General features: G+C 39.9%; 1 protein-coding gene across 1 annotated transcript in view; it reads right to left on the reverse strand.

The window, feature by feature from the left end:
* Positions 1 to 17,306, reverse strand: part of fat4 (FAT atypical cadherin 4) — a 145,240-nt gene that overhangs the window by 89,396 nt on the left and 38,538 nt on the right. The gene's annotated exons all lie outside the window — the stretch shown is intronic.

Below are 17,306 nucleotides of genomic sequence, written 5' to 3' on the forward strand. Positions count from 1 at the left end.
GGAGTTGGCAACATAAGTCCCAAAATACAATTTTAATCACATTATAAAGTCTTCACCAGGTGAACATCTGCAACTTATTAACTTTTGAAGTCAATCTGATTCAAGATAGCAGTCGAAGCTAACCAACAGAAATGGCTGTTAATATGGTTGGAATTTAATTTTTAAATGTGACTCTTCCTGTGTCCCCTCGCTACAGTAAACCCTGCTTAACGTCTGAAAACACGTGAGTATTCAGTTATAACATCAACGCCTCGTTAGTCTGTAGTTTTCATCAAGTTAAAGCCTCTAAAGTGGTTTTAGCACAAACTGAACAAAACCTGTAAATTCAACTTGGTGTGTTCTGTGTGAGAATTTAAAAGCAGTAGACGTCCATGATAGTGTTAAAACACTGAGCCCAGACCAAAAAAATCCAATTATCTCAGCAGAGTAGATTTATTTTTAAACAAACAAGTGGATTATGCCAATACCAATAACTCTCATGCACAGGAATCCGTCTTTGTCACAGGTAACGGACACCAAAGCGGTCTCAGTCATGTTTTCAGAAAGAAGCTCTCATAAAGAATCAACGATATAAATGTGTTTTTTAATATCTTGGGGCATTTGATTGGACTTCTCATTCCATAATGGTACAGTCGGTGACGCCATTGTCCAGCCTCCTTTGGCTCAGAATTTGTCCAATCAGCTCTGGTCCTGTTGAGAGGAATGTGTCTGCTCGTCACTTCTTGTTTACCTTGATGTCACCTTCACCGTAACCCCTGTCTGGTCTGTCTCACTATTGTCTCGATTTCATTGGTACCTATACAGTTATCTAATCTAGTGAAACTAATAAAGTGCATAAATATGAATTTAAATCTTCTTGGTGCATGTTTGTTCAAAGAAAAAAAACTGCTAGTGTGTGTGCTTGTATATATATATATATATATATATATATATATATATATATATATATATATATATATATACATACACTCACTCACATGTACATCACTCTCGGTCTGGAGGACCTAATTCCTGTTTCTGTTTTTCCACAGCACTCGAGAGCTCCTCTTTCATTTGAGATTCCTCTGACACAAAGCTCAAATTTCAAGCAAATGCAGCTCTTGGCCACAACTGTTTATTCAAATCTGTTCAAACAATTGTCCCAAAGTTAAGAAAAATAACTGGACATTTCTACCAAAATAAATGCTACAGTGCTTCGTGGCTCCGTCCTGTAAAAAAAAAGCACACCAGACTGTCACACAGCGAGGGGTTTATTTTCTATTAGGGTGATATAATTTCCATCTGACACGAAGCTCTGTACATCAGTGGACCATTGAATTCTCATCTTTCCACCCAGGGAGAGGTTCTGCTGAGCCGACATTCAAGCGGTGTGCTTCACATTTTAACGGCTAAACGCATTCACACCTGGGAGGTGCCCCCTCCACAGCCACACACTGCTGCCAGGTCAGAACTTTTTAACTGACCCTCAAGGGTACCTAAACATTAATAATTAAAGAGGGGCTCTTTATTCACATCTCCATCTTCAGGAAATCCTACCTGGGCTAACTGCAGATCCTCACGATGCTCAAATAGTTTTACAGCTGCTCTAACTAAATTAAAGGCTTATAGCATTTCTTGAAGGAATGCACATCTCCCAAAGCTTTTTGGTTCAATCTTAAAAATAGCATTTAGTGCAATCTTGTGCAAAATTACAAGAACTCGTAGAATCTGTTAGTACTCATGCAATGAAAATGAGTCTTGGCTACTAGCACATCAAATGTTGATTCAGTATCTTTAAATATGTCATAATTAAAGCCAAGCTGCATGGTGGTACCATTGGTAGAAGTTGTAGGTTCAAATCCTGGCTGTGGCTTTTCAGCATGTAGTTAGCATTTTAGCTCATTGGCAACCCAAAATTGCCCCTAGGCGTGAGTGTGACTGGTTGTTTGTCTCTGGGTGTCCCTGTGATGGACTGATCCACTGCCTGATCCCCAAAAACCCTTCTGAGGATTATTTTATGAAGTATTATTTTTAGCTATATTTCTGAATACATATTTATTTATTAACTTATATTTGAGGAGGATAAAACCACTTGAGACGGAACATCTCGTGTACGAGTGAGTCCTCCAATCGTAGAGAAATAACATACAAGAAGACAGAGGCAGTACACTATAGAACAAAATTAACTAAATGTTGTCTCTATATTTTAAAACACAATGTTCTAACTTGGTTGCTGTGCATGAGCTTTGTGTGTTGGTTTAGGATGGTTGTGCTCAAACCCACCAAGGTTATGTGGAAAAAGACAGAGACAGAAGAACTCTCTGTGCCAGATACTTTGGCCGGACAGTTCAGACTCGGATTCCCACGGAGGAAACATTGAAGTTGGAGCTTTTTCAGCTTGGTTTCAACCTCCCTGCAGCACTCAGTAATGCCACGATTCAAACTCATTGGGCTGCGTGATGTTTAATTGAACCACAAGCTGTTAATCCAGGTAAAGAAAATCAACTAATCCAGATTAGGGTCAGCCAGACGGAGAATGGAATTGTCTGAGGCACTCTCCAGCCTGCTGGGCACCTTCAGAGATCAGGCTCATTACTTGAAAGCCAAACATGCTCACGTGAAGCAAACACCAAAGAGGCTGAAAGGTTTTTGTTGCTCCGTGAGAAGATTCTGCCATTATCTCACGCCGGTGACTGCTGGTTGGCTTATTTTCTGCCAAACCAAGGATCCAAATCAGGAAAGGATCAGTGTGAGAAATGTGTGACTAGACTGACCCATGAATGGAATCTTAACAAGAGTTGTTAGGTGTGAGAGGGGAGCAGACGGACGGTTATTTGATAGCGTTAGCAGATGCGGTTTACACGCCTATCGGTTTCGTTGCTAAAACGCTGTATCTAATTCTTCCTTCCTTTTTCTTCAGCTAACAAACACATTGTCTCACTCCATCACTTTTCTATACAGATAACAATTTTATAAGAGCTCCACTTGTCTTTATCTCCTATCTCCCCCCACAAAACGAACGGCAAGGACAAAAACACCTTTGTGGAACTAAATCTACTCAATGCTTTGCACACCCTTTGGTAACATTCCTGTTTGCAGAGATTATTCCTGTTCAATGAAACAGCAGGACGTGGTCCACAACATGTTCACAGAAAGTGTGAGAAAAACGTGAGAGGATAATACAGAAGGAGCATTGTTGTAGAGCAGTCAGAAGATGTTTTGGCATATTCCAGCGTTACTGAAGAGAAAAGTTTTGACAAAAGCTGGTGTTAAAAATCCAAAATAAAATGTTTACTTTTAAGCAAAATGCCTGCGACCATCTTTTTGTACGATGATGGGTTAGTTAGGAAAATGGGTTTCTGTCAGGACTTTTTAATTTTTGTAGCATTTTCTCAGGGTATGCCTCTATGTCTGTATTTGACAGGGGTACGAGTTGAAGGTCAGCACAAATTAACGTCTTCAACTTTCCTCAGATTTCCTCATGCTGATTCTCCGTTTCCTCACACAAGGAAGGCATCACCGTCGTCAGATTATAAAACATCTTCAAAAATGGCACCCAGGACTGATTGAAGACGAAGAAAAGAAAAAACTAAATCTAGCATTTAACATGAAATTAAAATTGTGAATGAAGTCCACCTAAAAATGTACACGACATTTACTTCAATGTTTTGATATAGACAAAAGCGTTTTAAGCACCAGATCAACGTGATTCCAACCAAATATCTGCATATTTATCTGGATTGTTTGGTTGATGAATGAAAATAAGATCCTAAAACAGGCAAAACCCTTCTGACTCCAACAATTGTTAACCAACATTATAATACCTCTCACAACGCGACTGAACTCAGACTGGAAGTCAGAAGTCATCAAAAGTCAACTATTCTAGTTTTAACTTTAACTTTTAACTGGCGCATAAAATCATGTTGAGGTGTTTTTTAGACATCTGTGAGCAAAAACAAGCACAGTAAATAAAACACTCAAGTGCACAATTCACTACAACTCACTATTTCTTAAAATAAGAAAAACTGAAAACAAATCAAATAAATTTGAATTTAATAGTAACCGAGTGATTTTCAAACACACTTGAAACTCCCTTAATGCTGCCATCAGAAGTCTGTGGACCAACCTCAAATCAGCAAAGTGCTTGAGACATTTTGCAGGAAGAAAAAGCAAAAATCCCCCCAACTAGTAATAGAAAGACTAACAGCTACATCAAGTGTTTACTGGGAGTAACATTCGCCAAAAACGTGTCAGATTTTATTATTTCTTTCATTTGAAGGGTGCAGGCTTTTGATATCTCGTAACCTTTCTCTCTTCTCATCCACACACAGGCGATTTTTATAAACATTCCTGTCAGATCCTAATTTATTATAATTCTTACTATTAACCGATTTAGAGCTTAATGATTTTTGGGGAGGATAATCAGAACTATTGTGAGTCTCAGATTAACTTAAACTGAATGTAAATTAATTTTCCAATTCCCACAAACTTTAGTTATTGGGTCAAATAGATTATTAGTGTCCAATGTTAACTGAATCATCTGCTTAAAGCTGAGTTGATGAATTGTTTTTCAATCACATTGTGTGACTCTGTAACTGTGCTTTGTTGTTGCACGATGATTAGACACACACACACACACACACACACACACACACACACACACACACACACACACTTACGGGTTTTTATGGCGCCGTGAGGTGCCTCGGATTAATCTGTTAAGAAACGCTTTTCAAGTGTTGTACTTTAAATTCTGAGGCTATTACAGCATACCAGGGGAACCAAGCAGGAGAGGAGTTTCTGTATGTGGAGGTAAATCCTCATTAACACAGTGACACAGAGTCAACATTCACCTAACGCATCAATCCTACATGTGAATTTAGTGCTCCCTCAAGTCACTGATCGTGGTTAGCGTTTGGTGGTTTGAGCAACACTGTTCTGGATTTAAAGCTGAAACAGCACATTCCAAAACATTAAGTCTCAGAAAAAAACTCCAACTATTCAAAAAAAGTCTGGAATGGACCATAGCTTAATAATTTCAAACTGTGGGAGGTCAAAAGTTATTCTACAGGCATGTATAGAAAAAGTGTACCCAACTGAAATTCACATCGTGTGTGGTTTCAGGTTGGGATGGACAACAGCATTTACCCACAAAAATGCAATTTATTTATATTTGTTTCTTTCCTAAAGCAGCTGCGCAAATAGGAAAGGGACAAAACTGGACGATGCAGCTGTGTTTAGGAAAGAAAACTATTTATCAAATAAAGTCCTAACATTCTGTAAAACAAAAGCATATCGTCTGCAATATTTCACGCAAACGTTGGATACAAATATCATCGTATGTTGAAAAATGGAGTTAGAGCCGTTTTAGTACATTTGTGGATTGATTTAAGTAAGATCTGATACAATCTTGGAATGTTTGGACACACGTGTCAGGATGTAAGTTTGCATCTTGACATGCAAGAATAAAAAATATATATTATGCATATTTTTTTATTTGTGCAGATTTTTTTTATTATTAGTACTGCTAAAGAATATGTTTTGTATTAATTGAAATGATGTTGATACTGGGAGTAACATCAGCAGCCTGTTGAGAGACAAAATTGTATAACTACAGAAATCCAATCGGGGGCCGAACAAATTAATTCAGGGGCCACAAATGCCCCCCAAGGAGGAAACATGACTGCTATAGAGAATGTGTTGGGGGATGAGTCAGAAGCTCTTTTTGGAGGACACACCATGCCAGCAAATCAGTGTAATACTGCCGCCACGGTGTGTCTTATGAACGTGCCGTGGTGAAATGGCAGTATTATTGTCGAAGCGCCAGACTTTTGAATGCATATTACGCCTTGGCGCAATAGAGGGAGGTGTCATGATCACGTGAGGGGGAGTTTCTGCCGAGCTCCTGCAGGAAACTGTATTTAAAATGAAAGTAAACATGGCAATAAGTTTCACTGTTTGAACAGAATCAGTTGAGACGATAAAATGGAGCGATTCAAAGCTCCAGGAGCTTTTCTCGGTTAGAGCTGGAGCTCAGATCACCTGACCACTCATGGGGACGTTGGACGACAGACACCTTTAGGAGCGGCTTGTGAAGACAACTTCGCTAGAACGGCTTCAATCACAATAAAAAGCAAGTTATGTCCAAGCTAAACGGAAGTCCGTGACAGCGCAGAGACCGTCCCCTTCTCCATACCGCCATGGCATAATCTTTTGTAAAAAGGAAACAATTGTGCTAAATTACCGCCACAGTCTGAGAACCTATAAACGACCTAAGGGTCCCTGATGCCGCCTCAGCGTTACAGCAAATTGACGGCATTGTTTTCTATAAAAGGCTTTAGCTAGTGTCACACCATTCAACACCAGTTCAACATGTTATTTTAACTATTTAGATGTGACAGTTTGAGTGGACTGTAGGCGTCTTCTTGAATCAGGCTGACTCTCGATGTTAAACTGTTGTAGACGGACATCCAAGGATTACATTCTGAAAGTTTCATACAAATCCATCCAGCAATTTAGGAAAGATTCAGCTAAAAGCATGAAGAACACACACACACACACACACACACACACACACATTCACAGGCAGGTGGGGAAAAAAAACATTGCTAACTACAATGCCACACGCACCATCTCCTCTGCAACTGCATCCATCAAGTCCAAAGAAAGATAGATTTACAATCAGTGCATCACCAGCTGTAGAGGCCATCAGACACTCCTGGACGTTTGTTTCATCCACTTTGTTTAAAAGAGCTGAACAGAATGAACAAATATGGAGCCCTAATGAATGGTGTCTGTCACTGGGAGTAGGGAGGGAGAAGAGGGCCGTTTTTAAGGGAGCAAATTGAAATGGAGAGAAAAATGACGTCAAACAATCTGTGGAGGGCTGTTTGGAAAATCTTATTAACATGTGTAATTTTTGCAGATGTTCATTATACTTTGGCCAGGGTTAAGAAAATAAGTAGTATTCCAGCTTCGCCATTTGTCTTTGGAGAATAACCCATTGGCTAAACCTCTACAATGAGCCATATACAGAGCTAACAAACCCAAATGTCAAAGTCATGTTGGTCCAATGAATCCTGTGAACTTTCTGTGCCTTTTGGCTCAATCTGGTGCTATGAAACGATTAAACAGGTCAGCCGGTGTTCGAGTGTTGCTGCTTAAAATCCCCTCTGAGTCCTACAGAAACGGCAAGTCCTTGTTGCTGACTTGAACGGAACACTGGTTAGATCTAAGACAGTAAAGATGGAGAAGTGAGTGTGGGAGTCTGAGAACTGTCTGTGTTATCTTAAAGAATAAAGATAACCCTGAAGTGAATCATTCAGAGTGGTCTAAACCTAATCTCTGCCTGGCCTGACATATTCCACATTATCTCACCTACACTCACACACAAGCACGCGAGCATGCGCGTACATTTAAAAATAAACACAGATTGCAGTTGCCATTTATCTTGGATAAGTCAAACGGAGGGAACAAATAAAGGATAAAAGCGTTACACAGAATACCCTGAATATGGTAAATCTGCTTTTAGGAGACTCTCAAAGAGATGAGATAAGGGTGGAGTGTTTGCACCATGCTGCCATGGCTTCCAAAACCTTCCTTTCCTGGGCAGAGTTCAACACAGGTTGTAAATGAAATCAATCCAAAAAGGAGTGCAACAGACTCCCCTCAGTGTTGTTACTGGCAAACGCAAAGGAGCTGGCAGTCCAAGACAGTCATGCTATTTTCTGTTAAACACTCGCTTTCTTTACGTATTTAGTTTTTTTCTAAGCTTGGTCTCTTTTCTCATCTATTCCTGAAATGTTATCCAGTGAATATGTTGATTCTTTGGTCAAGTGTGGGCTAGAAATCGAAGGCCTGTAATCAGTTTTCTAAACCTCTCCGCCTTTGCATGGTCAGGCTGTTTATTTCTATTTTGATGACATTGTCCAAAATGGGTTCATGTTCATCAAGTACAAAACCCCAGCACTCTGGAGCCCACGCTCCATGTTTGGTTTAAAATCCCTGTCAGGAAAGCCCAGATTTTGTGTTAAATCCAAACAAAAAGCACCAAAAATGGCTGATCAGCAACCATTTGGAGGGTGTAGGGATGGCACATTGAACATATAACATCTGAATCATTTTCCATTATACGTTTTGTGGTTTGACTCTGACATTACAGCCCATCCAGACACTTTGCTTGTTTTAAACAACATGTTCCCCAAAAAAGACAACTTTATGCTCCTTTTGCTTGTATTCTACTCCACCCACAGTTTATATTTTGGGAGGTTTTCCCGACTTTGAGGACATTTCCATTCTAGATGTGATGAAAACCTTGTGAACATCCTCCAAACATCAGCTGATATTAATGTCCTACAACACTCATCCATGGGAAAAATAGCCTGAGATTATTAACAAGCAAATTTTAGCTACACCACAGAAATGAAACTCTGCAGTCAACACTAGGGTACACTAATAGTGAGTAAATAAAACTTAAATAACTGGGCATGGACTTTGTTTGTTGGTGGTAATCAGCACTTTTTTGTAAACCTGTAAATAAATGGTGCCTGTGCTCATGTCAGATTCTCCAAAATCCATCAGTAACAATAGAAAAAGATGCTACATTTGATGCTAGTTGCTTTTTTCAAAAGGGACAACTTGAAGGGTTTAAAAACACACTAAATATAGTGAAAATAATTGCTAACGTGGCATCAATAAAACAAGGGCTTTGCATTTTAACAAAGGGTACTCAGGCTAATGCAGCATTATCCAAATCATCTGTTCGAACAGCAACTTCAAGACCACAGATTTAAAATGTTATCCTGCAGTGGTAATAAGTTTCATTTTAGGCAACAAATATTTAAAACTGAATAGAATGTCCCAGTTGTTGGTGTTTCAGCATGCACTGAGCTCCAGAATGCTCTGCTGCATCCTGACGCAGCTCAAAGACTTTTCAGAAACTGTTTGTCTGTTACTTTTCTACAGAAGACAACAAAAGTTAAAACAATCCCCTGGTGATATAGTCTTTCAGCCAAAGACTGTGTGTTTCCTTCTATATGCCAAAGTTTTATTCTATTATTCTTTCACCAATTATTAAGGCGGCTGTTCACTGAGACTTGTTTAGGTTTTGCAAACTATTTTTTTAGCATTTTTTTTTTCAGAAAATGTATAATTGGCAAAGCTAACAGGTCTATAAAATGACAAAACTTTACCAAACACTAGAAAAACCGTTCCAGTCTTAAACAGTACAGAGGTTCCCTGGTTTGAGTGAAGAACGGGGTCAATTAGAGACAGTCGTCTAAGAGATGGATGATGCATCTTAATGACGATTTTGGCTGATGCCTTGATGAAAACAGGTGGCTCAGTTATCAGTCATAGAACTGTTTGTGAAACAAAATGGATTCACTTACTTAACCGTTAGTTGTGATGTGAAGAAAAGTGACAGCTTTGAACAGAACTGGAAAAACACAACTTAAAAGGAAGAGCTTTCTGAAGGCCACTTTTACAAATTACTTAAAAGAACACACACACACACACACACACACACACACACACACACACACACACACACACACACAAAGAGTATCTAGGGTGGAAGCGGGAGATTCTGAGTCAAAGTTTGCTTCTACATCCTGATATAGAGCAGTCTGCACCGGCCTCTATTTTTATAACCTTTTTCATCAAAACCTCAAAGAACTTGTAAAACGTCTCTGTTTACTACATTTCCATCTTTGGTCTTTCGTTCTAGTTTAGGCTGGAACTGAGCAAACAAACAAGCCGTGAGCCACAATGCATCTGAAACAATACCCAGTGCCACTGCTCAGTGTCAAACCACTTCAGGCCCCATCGGACCGAGGCGACACAAGACTGAAGGAGGTCGTAAAGTCAAGTCAGCAGAAGAAGGGATGGAGCGAAACACAAGGGTGGAGATTGTTGAAACTCACACAGCGCCGGCAGCAGAGCTTCCTGTTATTTGTTTGGTAGTAAACGCTGACTCTCTGGGGACTAGACTGACCGTAAAGCTGGACACAAGTCACTGTTTGTCCTCTGGCAGCCTCTGTTTGACTTTGTGATCTGACCTTGTTGTGTTTGTGCATTTTATTTATTAGTTTGGTTTTTCTTTGGGTTTTATTGGCCCAGTTTAATCAGCTATGATGGAAAGAGAAAAATTAAGACCAATTTTGTTGTTCTTGCTATGTTAATAGGTCAGCCTTAAAAAACGCATACGTGGCTATTATATAAACTTTACAAATCCAACTCAACCATTGTTCAACATGATGGCACTAAAGTGGACAAGTAACCCCATCAGACTAGTTTCATGATGATGCAAATGACTTAAATAACATCTGTGTCTGTGTAGGAAACTGAGGCACCAGTAAGAGCGTTCTGCCTGCAGCTTTCTTGGATTTTCATTCTGAAACTGGTTATCAGCTCCATTGTGTTGTCGTGTTCCGGGAAAGCTCAGGTTCTGAATATGCGACCTCTGTGAACTCTGCCTATCACCGAAAGCAGCTGACTGTTAAAAATGCTGAAAACTTCCTTCATGTAACCCGGTTCCCATTTCTTCAGAGATGACAGAGATTAGAGTGAAGCAGTAAGAGGAAAACTAAAAAAGAGCTGTCAGAAAATAGATGTTTTAAGCTGTTTAGCATGTTGCATGATTTATTTATTTAATTTGTAATTTTTTTGCTGTGGTTTTTAAGTATTTCTGAGTTTTGTTTTGTTTTTGCATAATAGCAATGTTTATTTGATTTCATGCCAATCACTCTCAGCACCCGTCTACCCTCCCACTTCCTTTACTTTGTTTTTGTTCTAAAAGCACATTCCCACTAAAAAGTTTGTTCAACTCCCCAGAAAACCCAAATACACATTCCACAGATCACAATACATTTAAAAAAGACATGCGCAAATCTAATAAAATCACCATTTCGACATATTTGTTTCTGGTGTTTGTACGGCTGCACGAGTCAGCAAGTCAACATGTTTACTCGCGTGCGATTTGACTCAACTGACTCGACGCCATAAAAACACTAGAGCAGTCCAGATCTGCCGCTCTCCTCCATCGGTAACTAATGGGCCGAGACCTTTCATCGCCTCATTATCTGCTTCTGCTCCTTTTCAGCCAAACAGAAGAGAAAGTGGAAAAAGAAGTGAAAAATGAAGGAAAAAGGAGAAGAAGCAAGACACTGACTGCTTACCCCAAATATAATTTAAAGAAGTGAAGATGGGAAGAATTAGTGAGTGCCAGAAGAAAGAAGGTAGAAGAAGTGCAGGGCAGAGCAGGCTGTGAAGGCCTGAGCAGACTCTGTGGCGTGAGTTTTATTGTCTAACGAGTTAATTGTAGAAAACAGGCCTGAAGGATGTGAGCAGCCATTCATTCGCTCAGACAGAGTGATTAATCCATGCTGTGCTCTGGGAGAGGGCTGTTTGTGAGTGGAAAAAGAAGAGTAGGGCCTTTCTTCTCCATTCTGGTCTCTATCTCACTATCCCGCAGGTCCTAATTGGATAATTTCATAAACGTCACAAAGGGGTGCTCACTGAAACCTCTCTCCCCACATTTCACTGAAAAAACACAACTGAGCATCGCTACCTGCGCTGGGGGACAATCAGCACGGAGACATCAGAATGTCGCTCCCAACTTCCTAACGCGGGAGTCCGATAACCCGCTCGTCAAATCAAAACTAACGAGGTCAGATAATTGAGCAAAACTGATGCGACGCATGTAAAAGTTTATTTGAATGAAACGCCACCAGGAGTTATGGTCATATGTGTTAAATATGGAGCCTAATCCATCAGCTCTTTGTATATTTAACATTTTACAAAAGGGACATTTAAGAATCACAATCACAAGCAGCCGCTTACACATGGGATCACTTTTATACACGATGCTAAATGTTTCAGTCCAGCAGCTGTCATATGTGCCTGCTGCAACATTAACAAAGTAAATGAAAAAATAGTTTTAAAAAGTTTATTTTTGCACTAAGCAAAGCAGTATGGAGACGAAATGCTTTTTCTTGCAGCCATGGAAATGTCTGTTGTTCAGAGTGAAAATGAGCATACGAAGAAGAATCCGTTGGCTTTTAAAACATTTGTTACAAAATAAGTTTGCTCTCAAAATGATCTACTGTTGGACTTCTTTCTCTCTGCTCTGCATGTCAGGCTTCATTCTTCAGACTAACACCTAAACCTGGTGAATAAAGTTGAGCAGAAACTAAAAGTTGATTCCAGAAGTGTTTTATAATGATAGCTCATTACTAAATACATACCTCTGACTCTAAAAACCAGATTTAGACAACATCTTTGTGGTAGTGTAAAGTGTGAAAAAGGTCCTAAATGATCTACAATCAAAGTATGAATCGCCCCCTATAGTGGCTGGCTGCAGTGGGTATTAAAATAAATGGTACATTTTTCCTACAACAGTATCAAAACACACTTCCTTTATTACGTCTCCAGCTGTAAACTAGTGGTGTGTCGGTCACAAACAAACTAGCTTGTTGAAGGGACTGACCTCTGGGAGGGCCTGAGTTAGTGACACACAATGTACCCAAAGCACCCATCCTAACCCAAGCCACTGAAAAAAATGGCAAAAATATACACACACTTGCACATGGCGTGAGCTCACACACACACACACAGCGTGCCTCTGACTTCCGTGGGGGTGGGAAGGTTGAACCATCTCAGATCGCTGTGAATACAGGGAGGGGGTAGCACGCACTAAATGCCTGGGACAATTATTACATTAATGATGACCCTGTAAATATTGGTTTGGGACAAATCTGTAAAAGAGGATGAAAGAAAAATAAACACCACCACAGAAGGGTGAGGAACTGGCTGAAAGCAGAACAGACAGCCTGATTTTGACACATTTGAACTACAGTGATAATTCAAAGGCAGAGTGTGGGTTATGTAAAGGGAAAATATATTTCAGAAGGCTCTAATAATTTACTTACAGTTTGTTCTTGTTATTTAAAATGTGTTTTTTTTTTGTGGTTCTCTGCTTCATTTAGAATAAAATAAGTTGTTTAAATAATAAACATTTGATATATTGTGTATTTGTAGATTAGTTACCGTAATTTCCGGACTATAGAGTGCACCTCAATATAAGCCGCACCGGGCTAAAAGCCGCAGATGTCTACTGAATTGAAAACGTAGTTTAACTGAACGTAACTGAACTGATCAGTGTCAAACAGAAGAGAAACAGAAAAGTTATTGCTTTGTTTATTCATCTTCCTCCTGCACACTGAAACCACTGAAGTCATCTTCAGTGTCGGAGTTGAACAGCCTCAGAAGAGCTTCGTCACATTCCTTTTCTGTGGCGATGTCAGTGTCACTGTCCGTGTTGCTGTCATCATCCCGGGGTGAAGCTGGGAAAACAAGCAGCGCCGTTTTACTGTGAAAAAAATCCTCCTGGGCGTTTTCCGTAGTACTCCTTTAACCATTCCTTCATTAGACTTTCTAGCATCCATCCTATCGCTTGACTAAAGCCGCACCTCATTATAAGCCGCATGGTTCAAAGTGTGGGAAAAGTAGCGGCTTATAGTCCGGAAAATACGGCATTTGGTTTGTGCATAGTTTTGTATCATTCCTGGAGATAAATTCATTTAAGAAACAAAACATGTAAGGAGCCATTTGAGAGCCGAAAGAGCCGGTTCATCTTATTGAGCCGAGCTGTGCGAGCTGGAGTTCCCATCACTCCTGTCAACTTGCTGCTGCAGGTATACATCAGTTTCCTCATACATTTAGCTGTAATTGATTCTTTCATGATTTGAAAAAGACTGCAAGTTTATGAGCAGCTAGGATTCTTGCAACTTGTGGCTTTACTGAGTCTGGCAACAGATATAAGATGACAATGACCATAAATGGAACCTTTTGGCTTTAATTTTGAATGAAAGAATGGAGAAATGTATATAGCTTTTGCATACATCAGTGTTCAAAACGTAAAACCAGGAAAAGATGAAAAATCTCTCGTCTGTTCCTGGAATGTGTTTGTTTCACATTAACTAAGAATAAAAACAACACTTAAACAAAGGTTTAGCACTGGACAGATGAAGGTGAGGCCAGAATTCTGAGATTAAAGTCAGAATTATTTTATTTTATTTTACTTTTCAGTGGCCCTAATCTTCTTTCATAGATTTTGATGCCCTCTGTTGAGATAAAAATGTCCAAACAGTTATTTTCTTCAATACGAAGATAAAAAAAAATAGACCCGATTAGCCTGGAATAACATTTAATAAATGAACCATAATTAGCCACTAACAATGCACTCAGCAATAATCACTCATCGGTATTAAACGAGAGCTCAGCCAGACACTGAAACGTCTACATCAGTTACTCTGCCTGCTGGTGTCGCCACACAAAAGCTGCTCTTTTCAATGAAAGGTATGATGGAAACCAGCCTATCGGAGCTCGGGATCAGAGTCTTTGTGATGTTTTGCTCCTTAAGTGAGCAAATGAAGCAAGGCTCACGGCCTGTGTTTATGCTCTCCCTCCATGGCAAAGTGGACTCTGCACAGATGTCTGCTCTAAGGAGGAGATACAATCAAAGTAAAAAAAAAAAATGCATTTCTCAGGCATTCTGCAGCCTTTCTACCCACCATGACTGATTATTCCTTACATTTATTTATTTATGAGGCTTGCACTGCAGTATTAAGCTTTTACAAGAGAAATCCCAGGCTCTGTAAAGGCAGACGGCCCTTCACAACAGATAAAAATTCAAAGTATAAACACGCTCCCATTAAGGAACTCATAGACAACCGGCCCTTACCTCAAAGTGGTTTGTGTTATCTGCACAGTGGCCTCGGTTTGACTTTGTGTGATTCACTGCAGGGACTGCTGCAGAGCACTTTGAGAGGAGCCAGATCTCGCTGTAGCCACGGTCTAAAGGCCAATCTGTCTCCATAAAATTGACCCGTTTGCACAAAATGAGAGAACAATCGGTATCAACTCGTTGGAGCCATGTGTGTTGACTTCCAAAACTGTGCAGCGGCTGCTATGTGTGAACGCTCAGTTTTAAGTGTGCATTAAATCAACAAGAATGAGCATTGAGAACCATTAGGAACAGCTGTCTGACTGAACAAAAATAGAAGAAACTCCCCTCAGGTATGATTTTTCTGTGGCCGATTCTACTTTAGAGGTGATAAATGCAGTTCCACATTTGCAACCGATGAGGATTTTAAATCGACCACTCCTTGTGATCATGAGCAGCACTAGAGGCAATGTGCTGCTGGTATCCATCAGCATCAGCAGAACAGTTTACAGAGCTATAAATGTGTTCCTGTGTCTTTGCCTATCTCTAAATCAGGGCTGTAGACATCATACGTAACACAAGACCAGTAAAAACCAATTAAATCTCGAGGTTTGTATTAAATAGCATATATTAGGAAGGAAGAATAGAGATAAAAATGGAGACTGGTGCACCACGGGAATGCTGCCCTGGTGAGTTTTATACCTTACAGAGTTTTTTTAAATGACAATTAAGAAATTACAATCTGCTTGAGACAAAGTTTGAGAACAAGTTGGAGCAAAAAAAAAAAAAAAAGTCATCTCTATTTTACCTCAAAAAGTTGGGCTGTTAAATAAAATGGAATTTTGTTTTTTATTTTACATGTTTTGAGGTGACTTCTATCTAAAGGTTTATTTGAAAAGTTTCACCTTACATGTTTTAGATAGCTTCCTAAACAGCCTCTGCTTGGAGAAACAGAGCCAAGATCACTGGCTGCTCCAACCCGCCTGTTGATCTCGCGCTCCATCTTTCCTTCACTCGTGAACGAGACCCAGAGATACTTAAACTCCTCCACTTGAGGCAGGACCTCATCCCTGACTTGGAGAAGGCATTCTACCCTTTTTTTCAATTCAAGACCACGGCCTCTTATTTAGAAGAGCTGATTCTCATCCCAGCTGCTTCACACTTGGCTGCGAACCGCTCCAGCAAAAGCCGGAGATCACGTTCTGATGAAGCCTTTAAGCATCAATAAACAATAAAATAAATAATCAAAACCACCTGCTCAGGTGGAATTAAAATCCAGTGCATAGAGATGGACATTTAAAAATGCCTGTGGTCTGAGCAGCTCTCACTTTCAGGAACAGACTGTTCCAGAGAGCTGCAGCCACCAGAGAAAAGGCTCTATCGCCTCTGGTTTTCAGGCTGGATCTCAGAAAGACCAAAAGGGATTGGTTAGAAGACCTCACAGTTCTGGAAGGGGTGTAGCAGTGGAGGAGTTCTGATGAGGAAGAAGGAGCTAAGCCAATTAAACGTTTAAAAACAACATTACATTTTTGAACTGGACCTTAAAGTGAACTGGAAACAGTAGAGAGATGGTCACAGTTCTTCGTACCTGTCAGAGGGTGAGCTGCTGCTTACAGGCTCCCTTAGCGCTGACTGTGGAAGACCCACATACAATGAGCTGCAGCAGGTCAGGCAGGAGATGATGATGATTATTTCAAACTGATCTGGGGGAATGTAGGTTTTGACTTTTCTTAGTATTCATAGTTGGAAAATGTTGGTTTTATACCATCTCTGCTTTTCTCAAGTCTCTCACACATGAAGGCTGAATCAAAAATCAAACCAAGGTTCCAGACAGACGAGTAACCGTTTGACTCACAGGAGCTGCTGTAACTATCTAGAAGGTCTAAACGTGACAATTTCTATGTTTTTTTGTTCTGTTTAAAGAAGCTCACTTCCTTCACATCCCTCAGACATCTGGGCTTGTTCTAGAGGAAACAACTAATAGGTATGGTGTCTGAAAAACTTACATATTGGTGTCTGCAATGTTTTCTTTGTATTTTGTTTTACGAACCTTATTATACTTTGATAGCTTTGGCATTGCATTTTAGTAAAGACAGAGAGATGTTAGTCGGACCCCAGGATGTTTCCTACATACGTGTAACCCGCAAATAATTGTTAATGATGTAAAAGTTCAAAAAGATCAGAATCCGCACACCTGCGATGTGAGAGCTTGGTCGACAAATAAAGCTCTCACATCGCAGATTGAAGTGTGCAGATTCTGATCTTTTTGAATTCTACTTTTGATCCAGCACCTCACCCAGATGAGCAGTGACTCTTTCTACTCTATTTAATGATGTAAAAGTTAACAACAATGGGTAAGCTGTTAGCTCGGCTGTGAACAAAGAGAGGCTGTAACAAATCAGACACTTCATAAATGCTGAATTGTCCCTTTAAATGTGTTAAATCTATTTTATTTTCAATTTACTGAAACAGCTTATCTGTGTTTCCAACCCAGCATATATCCACTGGATTAAAATATAAGAAAAGAAAGTTTTTGATGGTGTGGTGGCGTGAAGGGGGTGGGGGGGTGGGAGAGTCAAGAAAACATAAAAAACCTGACAGG

This window comes from Nothobranchius furzeri, chromosome 1 (genome assembly GCF_043380555.1).
Source record: "Nothobranchius furzeri strain GRZ-AD chromosome 1, NfurGRZ-RIMD1, whole genome shotgun sequence".
Taxonomy (NCBI): Eukaryota; Metazoa; Chordata; class Actinopteri; order Cyprinodontiformes; family Nothobranchiidae; genus Nothobranchius; species Nothobranchius furzeri.